Source organism: Molothrus aeneus, chromosome 2 (assembly GCF_037042795.1).
Source record: "Molothrus aeneus isolate 106 chromosome 2, BPBGC_Maene_1.0, whole genome shotgun sequence".
In the NCBI taxonomy this organism is placed as follows: Eukaryota; Metazoa; Chordata; class Aves; order Passeriformes; family Icteridae; genus Molothrus; species Molothrus aeneus.
This window is the reverse complement of record NC_089647.1, coordinates 52,412,090-52,421,971: the sequence shown is the minus strand read 5'-3', so window position 1 is coordinate 52,421,971 and position 9,882 is coordinate 52,412,090.

Here is a 9,882-nt window from a genome sequence, read left to right as displayed (position 1 = left end):
GGTACTCTCCACTGCTGCTGGAAGAGGCAGAGCAGGAAGAGACTGAGACACAACATCCAAATGGCCAAACTGGACAGCTGGGCCTTCTGTGCTCCTAGTTCTTCGTTCCTTCAGTGTAATAAAGCTTCTTCTTCCAGCAGAGAAAGCTGGTTCTGCAGAGGTTATTCCCAGGCCAGTGCCTGGCATTAGGCATCAGCAAGGATTTTCGTTATGTCCAATATCACTGCCTGCTTTTGGGGTGCTTTTCCTCACCCTCCACAAAGCTCTGAGGCAAGTGTGGGTTGCCTGTGTCTGCTGAGGTGATGCCACAGGGTCACACATCCTAACCCAGGGCGTTCCAGCTTGTGTGCTGCTCTTCTTGTGGCTGCTGATGTCCTGGGCTGAGCTGAGCAAAGGGACTCCGTAATGCTGCCACCAAAAGCACAAGCCAGAGCATGCTTTCCTCAAACACAGCCCCCCCTCAGACCAGGAGGGACTTTTACATCCCCACATAATACACATTTGGTGTTTTTTGACCAGGTGCCTTTTTGGAAGGGGTTGCACCTCACCATGAATTTTCCTGGGTACATAATGGTTAGCATGGAGAGGGAAAGAGCCATGTAGAGATGCTCTCTCCTTTCCAGTTGTTCAATTAATGTTCAATTTATTTCCACCCTCCATGCAGGGTGAGCACTTTTGCCACAGGGCCTTTTCTTAACTTGATGACTCAGAAGTAAAAATCAGCATAGAAATAGTCCCCCATCTCCTACATAATTTTTTCTTTTCAAATTGGAAGAGCCTGACTGTTTTTGTAAATGCTGGATGCAATCACGAATGTTATATTTTCTTGTATAAATTATCCTTGTGTATTGAAATATAAACTGCCAGTGGGAAAGAAATTCAGTGTACATTTCTTTCACTGTTCAAGGCAAAAAGTGTGTACTTATCTGCTGAGAAATACTCTGCTTGTACAGTGGAAACCAATCATCAATACCAACTTGCCAGCATTTTAATGATCGCCTGTGGGAATCCTGGAAATTATAACATTCAATCATCACAAGAAGATTGTAGAAAACAGGGACCAAGAGCTCCTGTGGCAAGTGTAGCCAGTGTTGACAATGACATTTAGTAGTACCATTAAGTTGCTTGATTCTGGTGTTTTTGAAGGAAAATTTTAAGGCAGTCTTAGGAAGATACTGGGACTAGAGGTGCTGTCAATGCAGTGAGTCACTGTGTGCCCAGCCCGAAGTCCCCTGGGCTCTGAGAGCCACCAGGTGACCATGTCCATCCCCTGGGATGGTCTGGAAGCTGCAGAGCTTGGTGCAGGGCAGAAGCTGTGAAATGCTTCCACATGCTGACACACACAAGGTCAGACCAGGCACTTTCCTCTCATGTGCATCACTAAGAAAATGTTTTGTGTGGCTGTCACTATAAATTACAGTGCCAGGTGAAGCCTACTGCTGTGGATGTTTCAGTTCCTTGGCTTCTTCCCACAAGACTGTCCTGGGGAAGGGATGTGTATGTATAGTAGAGGAAATGTATTGTACTTGAATATCTGTAAAGGGGCTTTGCCCCGGGAGGTCCTGGTTGCCCTTGATGGGCTGCAGCTGCGATGTCCTTAATTGGGCTGCAGCTGTGACCAATGAAGATAACTGGGATAAAGGGGGGTGTGGGGGTGTGGGTTGGGTAGTCAGGGAGAGCCTTGGAGGAGCCCTGACCTGAGAGAGTGAGAGCAACATGCAGAAGAAGGTGTCTGTGCTGTGAAGATCTGTAGCTGTAAGAATATGCCAAGGAGGTATGGACTTTAAAAATCTGATAACAACAGTATGGGACTCCAGAAATAGAAGAACAACATGTATGTGCTGTTCTCCGTGGCAGTTTGCTTGGCAATGCCCAAGAGTTAAGGCAGAAAATGAGAAAATATCAGTGTCTGCTTCACACTTTCCTTTACTCAGGACAATTTATCACACTGTAATTGAGGCCTAAGGAATAGAGAGACAAAAGGCAAAGTGTGCTGGGTAATGTCCAGGGAGAGTAGCTTTAATAAAGTCTAGTAAGGGATAACTGCTCTTGTTGCAGCTTTCACTCAGGTTAGTCAGAGGGTCTCTTTTTCTACTTTAAATATGTATCACACAAGCAGAATAGGACAAGATTTGCCTTGGTTTGGTAGGAAAGATTACATGACACAAAGGAAGCAGCTGTGGCTTGGGATCCCCATGAACCTCCAGTCCTGGATGCTGGAGGATAATCCTGGGAAAGTAACAATGGATTACTTTTATTACAATTATTACCCAGCTTCCCTGGGTCCATAGCCATTGTCCATCTGAGACAAGGTAATGAGCCAGATGTCCTCACCTCATTTGCTTGTATCACTGAGTCTTCAATTACTCTATCAAATTCAATCAAAATTGGCAAATAGATTTGCAAGATATTAGAAGGAACAACCAGACAGCAGAACCCAGGGCAACAAATGCACATGGTGTGTGTCCATAGAAAGCCAGGCTAAATCAAAAATCCAGAGCTTGAGCAGTTAGTAATGGAGTTACTTCTCATTTTTATTGAATGGCATTCATCAGAGATTGTCAGCCACTGGTAGTTCAGGAGGGAAACCTGTGTATTGTTCGGTGTAAAGAAAATTTTCCTTTAAATAATAAATACATTTCTTTAAAAATTCCAGTTCTCTGTTCCCCTGCCTATTCACCAAAGTAACAAATAGCCCAAATTAATGTGAGCAAAATTTACCCACAAGCCCAGAATATTAACTGGGAAATTCCAGTATTCTTGAAACTTGCAGTAAGAGAAAGTGGAATTACTAAAAATGTAAAAGCAAAAGTCCCTATTGAAGTCCATGTATTCTTTGTTTATGCCACTACAGAGTGTGCTAGGCAAATGTGTAGAGTTTGCAAAACACTTTGGAGTCCCTGAAAAATGAAGTGGGGGATAAAAAGATTAGTTCCTCACACAGGGGCATAATAAGCTACAGAACATTTCTGTCTTAATTGTGCTTCGTGCTAGAGTATAAGGGAAAGTTACCACAGCTGAATAAAATGCTAAACTCTCCTAGCAGCAAAATGCCTCTTTTAATGTAACAGCAGGAATATAAACCTCTCACTTATAAGATATAGTTGACAAAAAAGGCTTATAACTCACAGAGGTTTTACATGGAATGAAAAATTTAAAAAGCCTATAAAGTTACTATTCTTGAAATATGATAATCTAAATCAGCAGTTTAATTTGCACTTCCGCATATCAGAGTTAATATTCCCATTGCATACAGATGTAATGAAAAGTGCTGTTCCATTGACAACAGAAGATAACAGTGTATATTTTCATTTTTGTTATTTCATTTCCTCACTCATGAAATATGCCTTTTGCCACCTTTCAGTGCATTTGTCCTCCTCAGCTGGAGGATAGTGAACCATATTTAACACCATATCTGTTCAACAGAGCTGAAAATTCCAACCCTCCAAAAGGGAGGAGCACAATCCCTACTTATAGCCTTAACTCATGGGAAAGAGAGCCATGTGTTTGTAACCATGTATAGACTAATTATGGAGAATGATAAGAAGAAAAAGCAGGAATACCACAGAACAGCTGAGTGACCACAAATGAGCTAGGAGTTGGAGCTGGAGTTCAGTGTGGTAACAACATATGTGGAGTGAGGAGTCTTCATTGCAGTTGTCTGAATATGTGATTTCTGGGGAGAAAAAATAAAAAGCTTGCTGTGCAGCTGAGCTGAGAAACAGGATTTTTTTCACTCTCACTAATGGATCAACTGAATCAAATAGAGGTGTCCACACAGGAATTCCCTGGGCTCTGCAGAGAGGCATGGTCTGATATGGTTCCCTAAGTGCATTCCACCCTACACAGAAGGATGTAGGTTTTGTCCTGCTAGCCCTGGATAGAGGGGTAATTGAGGGCACCTGAAGCAGTTCTAGAAGCCTGTATTTGCCCAAACAGTTCCTGCACTGGCTCTATCTGCACTGTGATGTGGGGCTGGACACCTGCAGTGTGTGTAGATGCCTGTTGTATTGCACTAAATAGTTATTTAGTTGTTTTGCACTGGATTCTTACAGATGCCCATATTGCTGACAGCCTCATTTAGTTATCTGCAGTGTGTATTCTAAAGTCATCCCTGTGATCTGTGCAGGCAGAAAGGAGTTGGTTAAGTTTGTGTTTCTTTCTTCTCTTGGGCTGTGTTGGGGGTGGGAGGTGGGGTGTGCTATCCCCAACACAAGGGAGGAACAACCCTCCCCTCTATGCATCTGGACGTGTATATTTAGGTAATGCATTAAAATCTCTACTTTGAAAGGTAAAATCCTGCTTTATACAGTCACTCCAAGTCCTGTAAACTACAAATTACCCCATTGATTCCTGATCAGCATTGCCTGCCCACAAGGCCTGGTGTCAGGCTGCAGGTGAGAAGCCCAAGGTGGAGTTTGTGCTCCTGGGATGTTCGTGAGAAGGTGGCAGCCAAGGCCATGGCTTCTCACAGCCATGCCTTGCCATGCACAGAACATCTCATGGCTCAACAAGAGGGCATCTGGAGCAGGCTCTATGCACTTTGTAAAGTAAGATTATTCAACAGTGGCATTTCCCTCCATGCCAGTTTCTATTTGAGCAAGAACCAAAGGGGGTTCCCTGGGGACCCCAAGGCCTTCCTCTGCCAAGGAGAGCTTTGTGGGAGCAGTTCTCCAGGCAGCTGTTACAGTATAACAAAGCCAATGGCACATCAAATCCAATGTTTTGGGGTTCCTTTCAAGGACTTTTCATACCCTGGGCTTCAGGTTCCAAAGGATTCAATTTCAGACCTAGTTGCAGTGGATGAAGGCTGGATTAGGAGCCAGCTCAGCTTGGGGCTATAGCAAATCCAGCCTCTGGCTGATACCTGAGCAAGAAGACTCCTGCAAATGAGCCATTTCTGGTGAAATTCCAGGCCCGTTGTTGCTTCTCCTGATGAAATAATGTCTCAGAGGTGTGCTGGCATTTAGGGTCTGGTTTAGGTTTCCCCATCCAAAGGGGTTTGTGAGTGAGAGGCAAGGCTTCTTTGGGCTGCAGACCAGTCTCACCAGGTGGCACTGTGCTCACAGGTTCTGCACAGAACAGGGCAGGACAAGTGTCCCAGCAGGAGCGGTGGAGGTGCTCATGTGGCGTGCAGATACACCAGCAAGTCGCCAGACCCGGCTGGGGGGCTGCAGCTCCCCCTCCACAACCTCAGCATGCCTGAAATCAGACTCCACTCAGAAGTGGGGACAGTGTTAAAAGTCATGTTCACTTGCACGTTGGGTGGGCTCCAAGTGCCTCCAGCACAGCTCTTGGGGAAAACAGGGAAGCAACATGTCCCAGTGTGCTCAATTTACACCAGATGACAACACCATTCACAAGGTGTCTTTTGTTTCCATACTGTCTCTTTGGGGCAGCACTTCTGTAAGTCCTCTTTGACTGAAAGAAGCCATAAGGCTCACAGAGGTAGCATGAGGAGCAGTGGATTAGTGCTGCCAAGGCATTTAAAAAAGATCATGTAAAAAAGAGAGGTATGGTGAATCTGTTTTTTCAGCTCAATCTACAGTGTTCAGCTAGCTTAGACTACTAAAAGAAAGGCTAAGGGTATAAACCTAATCCGTTTAAATATTCCAAGGATAAAGAATTGCTTATGCAAACTAATAATCAATAAAAGACTTAGATCAAGTGAGTATAAATGGGCCATTAAACAGAATCTGATTTCTAAACTATCAGAGCAGCAAGGGTAGGAAATTACTTCTCATTACCTATAGAAAATGTCTTTTGTTAGGCTGAGAGGACTGCCAGATGCACAAACTCTTTATTTGATCTGGAACAAACTGGTCTGAAACTTCAGATCATCTACAGTTGCTCTAAGTTTCAATTCATTCAATTAACCAGCTGAAGGTCTTACTTTGGTGCTTTTTTTTTTTTTTGGTATATTTTTTATTGTTTGGTTGTTGGGGTTTTTTTGCTGGCATTGATGTGTTTGGGGTAGGTTTGTCAGATGATTTCTCATGATTTCTGGAGCTGTGAGGCCACACAGTGTGGAGAGGGTTGTGTGCAGGGGTCAGAAGGCTGCCTGGAAAGATTTCTCTGCATTGTATTACTGCTTTTGTAAGGTGATGATGTGATGGAGCAACTGTGAAAGAAGGACTCAGAACCTGAGAACTCAAGAGGTCTTTTTTTGCTAAAGCTGAGTCTTAAAAAAATGGAGTTACAACCAAAACTTGGCTTGATTCACCACTGGAAGGTGCCCGAAGTTCCTTCCACAAAACATATGGCATATACAGAGCTTTGCCTAAAGTCAGTGAAGCTATTTTGGGATTCTGTAACTCCTGCCATCTCATTTTCTCTCTAAAAATACCTTCTTCCCAAATCCAAAGATACCTGAGCACTTGCAGCAGCAACAGATGGGCCCCTCCTGTGCACAGTAACTTTTCCAAGAACACAGATGCTCCCTTGAACAATTTACCTCCACATGGGCAGAAATTAAAGCCTTTGGACAGGTGAGGAAATCTTTTTAAGACAGCTCCATATGTTGGTCAGAAAGTGATTGCTGCTATTTTAGTGATGGATGAAGGACCCCTGAGGCAGAGCAGTCACCCACCCACTTTGAGGTTGCTGCCCATTGGTTCATGGTGCAAGTGGCAGTGCCACACTTTTGGTGGCATCTCATGATGTAGGTATGACATGCATTTGTGTCCATGGCTCCTGGCTGGGAATCAAATCCAAACTGCAGACATGGAAATGTTGCTGTTGGAATGTCCCAGCTGCCATTAAGGCCAGTGGAGGTCTGCTCTGTACAGAGCCACTGGGGTCTGTGGTGGGATTCAAGAGGTGAAAAGGATCCTAGAAACACTCCATTCACAGAATCCATCCAAGCATCCAAGTTCCAGTTATGCTTTCCTCACAAAAAAAAAAAAAGGAAAAAGGTGTTGAGAGCTTCCCACTCCTTATCCTTGAAAGGAAAAGAAGTTTTTCACTGATGTCCTAGAAAGCAAAATTTTATCCATCTAGTCCTTCCCAGGAAGGATGTTACTGGTAGCAGTGATGTTGAAAGCACTTTGGAGTGGAATTCATCTCCATATATTACCAGGAAATTTGTGCTGAAATGGCAAAGGATGAGGAGTTAAAAGCTGAAAGAACATCTTTGTCCTTCTTGGTAATGGAATTTACTGAGTGAGGAGGAAAGAAGAAAAGCAGAAGAGAGAGAAATAATGCATCATGCTGCTGCAACTTCACAAATTTATGGCAGGTGCTCAAATGTCAAAAATTTACACCTAAAGGTGTCATTCACCATGTCACCACTGCAAATGGGGATTATTGTACTGTTTGATGCACTTGCACCACCAAAACCTCTTGTCTAGAAAAACAATGTTTTGCTAAAAATTCAGAAAGTATTTGACTAAACAATATTCTTTCCACCATCTGTCTTTCCCAGCTACAGTGTCGAATAGGGAGCTGAAGTGGGAACACAAAAATGTTATGGAAAGAAGAAACAGCTCCTGGAGGAGGGGGTGAAGCAAACTGAGAGAAGAAAGAAAAAGCTTTCCATTACCATTTACAAAGAAGAACATATCTCAACTGGGAAGAAGACTGAGAGGGTGTCCCAGAGAGCAAGACTTCCTTAATGAACAGAATTGTGTCTATCTAAATTATTCCTATGCTGTTTTCTGAAGTTCAGTTCTTTTCCTGAGAAAGTATTTTAGTAGAAGCTGCTTCTAGCATGAGTACAGAGACATTTGAAAATACCTTGAAACAGAAAAAGCTGGAACAGATTTCCAAGGGTTGTCTCCTAGCAATCATGATGGTTTTTAATCTTGGTTTCTCCTACAGGTCCTGTTGAAACATCTCATTCTTCATATCTGTCCTCAGTTCCTGGCTGGATGGTTGATTTTGTTATCAAAGAATCTGGTGAATTTGGCTCAAGGTCTCACAAAGAGGTCACTGTGACTCACCAACCAGAAACTTAACACTCATGTCTAAATTTAAGACAATTTCAATAGAAAAATAGAGACAACTTCTGTCAGTAAAGAGCCTATTTCACATCCTGCAGGATCGGGGCCTGAGTTGCCCTAAATTTATTTAAAATGTACCTAATGAAAATGTTGCATACCTTCACAGAGAAGGTGTTCAAATGACCAAAATTTCACAAACTAGAAACATAAGCCCAGGTTAAAATACCTGCTCTAAAGATGGATCAGATTTTCTAATCCACTCCTCCACCACTTCCTCCCAATGACTTCAGTGGAACCAACCCATTTAAAAATCAGGCTACTCTGCTAAAGCAAGCTTTCAGGTGGATTGAGGATCACAGGTTTTCTTTTGAAATCCATCTGGTCTTGGCTGTATCTGTGCTCAGCTTTAGCTCCATCACTTAGTTCAAATAACAAAAGATACAGTAGCACTTCCCTTGGCTGCCAAACCTAATCATAGAACCGTAAGGACGCAACCTGAGAATGTGTCTGACATTTAATGTGTGTGCTGTTTGTGTATTCCAGACAGTTTTCCAAAGTAGGGGAGCTAGTGAGGGTAATGAAACCCACAGATGGGTTTTATCATGCTTCAGAAGCAACCAGCATGAATATGGAGCAGTCCTTGTTTTGGCTCATAGCCTGCCAGGAGCCCTTCCAGCTCCACCCAGCATCATTGGACTTCAAACCAATGGTTCCAAACTTTGTGAAATTCTGTCACTGTAGGTGATGGGTGGATCACAGCCACCAGTGGGTATCAGAACCCCAGCTGCCATTAGGACTGCACTTCTCTAAGTGTTGCATGCCTCTGTTCTAGAGTTTCCAAAATGCTACGTTTTCCAGCAGCATGACGCAATTCTTTGGGGGTTTATTTCTTTTGATGGTAAGAGATGGTAACAGAGAGGGATAATAAGAGTCTTAACAAGTAAAGACATAATTTTTTCTCCCAATTCATTTTACATCTGTTCTCATAAGGCCTCTCTCTAGTCAGAGAACAGATCTAAACTAACATCAGGCTCGTTAGCCATTAGTTCTGCACTCTTAGATTTGTCTGCAGAAAATAATTTCGATAGCAACCAAAAGAGTGTTTGCAGACTTGTGGAACAAAATGATATAATTTAGTCATTTTCTGTGAGATAATAATGACATTTTAATTGAAAAATGTACTCTGATATAATTACCCTACATCTTTATAAGCCTGCCTCAGGAGCACAGTAAAAGAACAAATGGCAATAATTTTACTGTACTGTGTGAGAAAAGGCTCTCAAAGTTGTTTTTGTATCATTTTGTGTATGTTCAGATGATGGAAGCCTCATAAAAGCAAAATTATTTCCTGATTTTCTCTGATCCAAAGGAAATTTTAACCACAGGAATTAGAGGCAGACTCCAGGGTGGGACTCACTCATACACCTGAGTGCCCTGTGCCCACTATGTGTTGGGATATCTCCCTCAGTTTCCACCTGCAGATCCCAAAGGACATGGGTCTCCTATTTGTTGTCTTCTAAGAGACCATATGCAGAAGAGTTCAGTGTTAAAAATGTCACTGGATGCTCCTGTTTAGACTCTGGATTGCTTCCTCAATGTCAGAGTGAAATGTTTTCCCAAGAAATTTTCCAGCTGAAGCCTGAAAGGGCAGTAGGGAAGAAGAAATGATTCCATGTTTCTCCCTGCCTTGGGTTGCTGCTCCTCTGCCATCCTTTCAGGAGCAAGGGTTTTTTTTGCAAAGAAACCAGGCTGAAATTGCTGCACAGAGCAGGTTTTTATTTATAATGCAGCCTACTCCCTCTGTGCAGCTGAAGGCACTGTGCAAAAAGTCATAATAAATCTAATGAAACAGGATAAATAATTAGGCACCTTGAACCCTAGCTGTAGAATTATGAGGTAGAATAGTGAACAGAAAATTAGATTTTTTTTTTTGGTCTTTTCA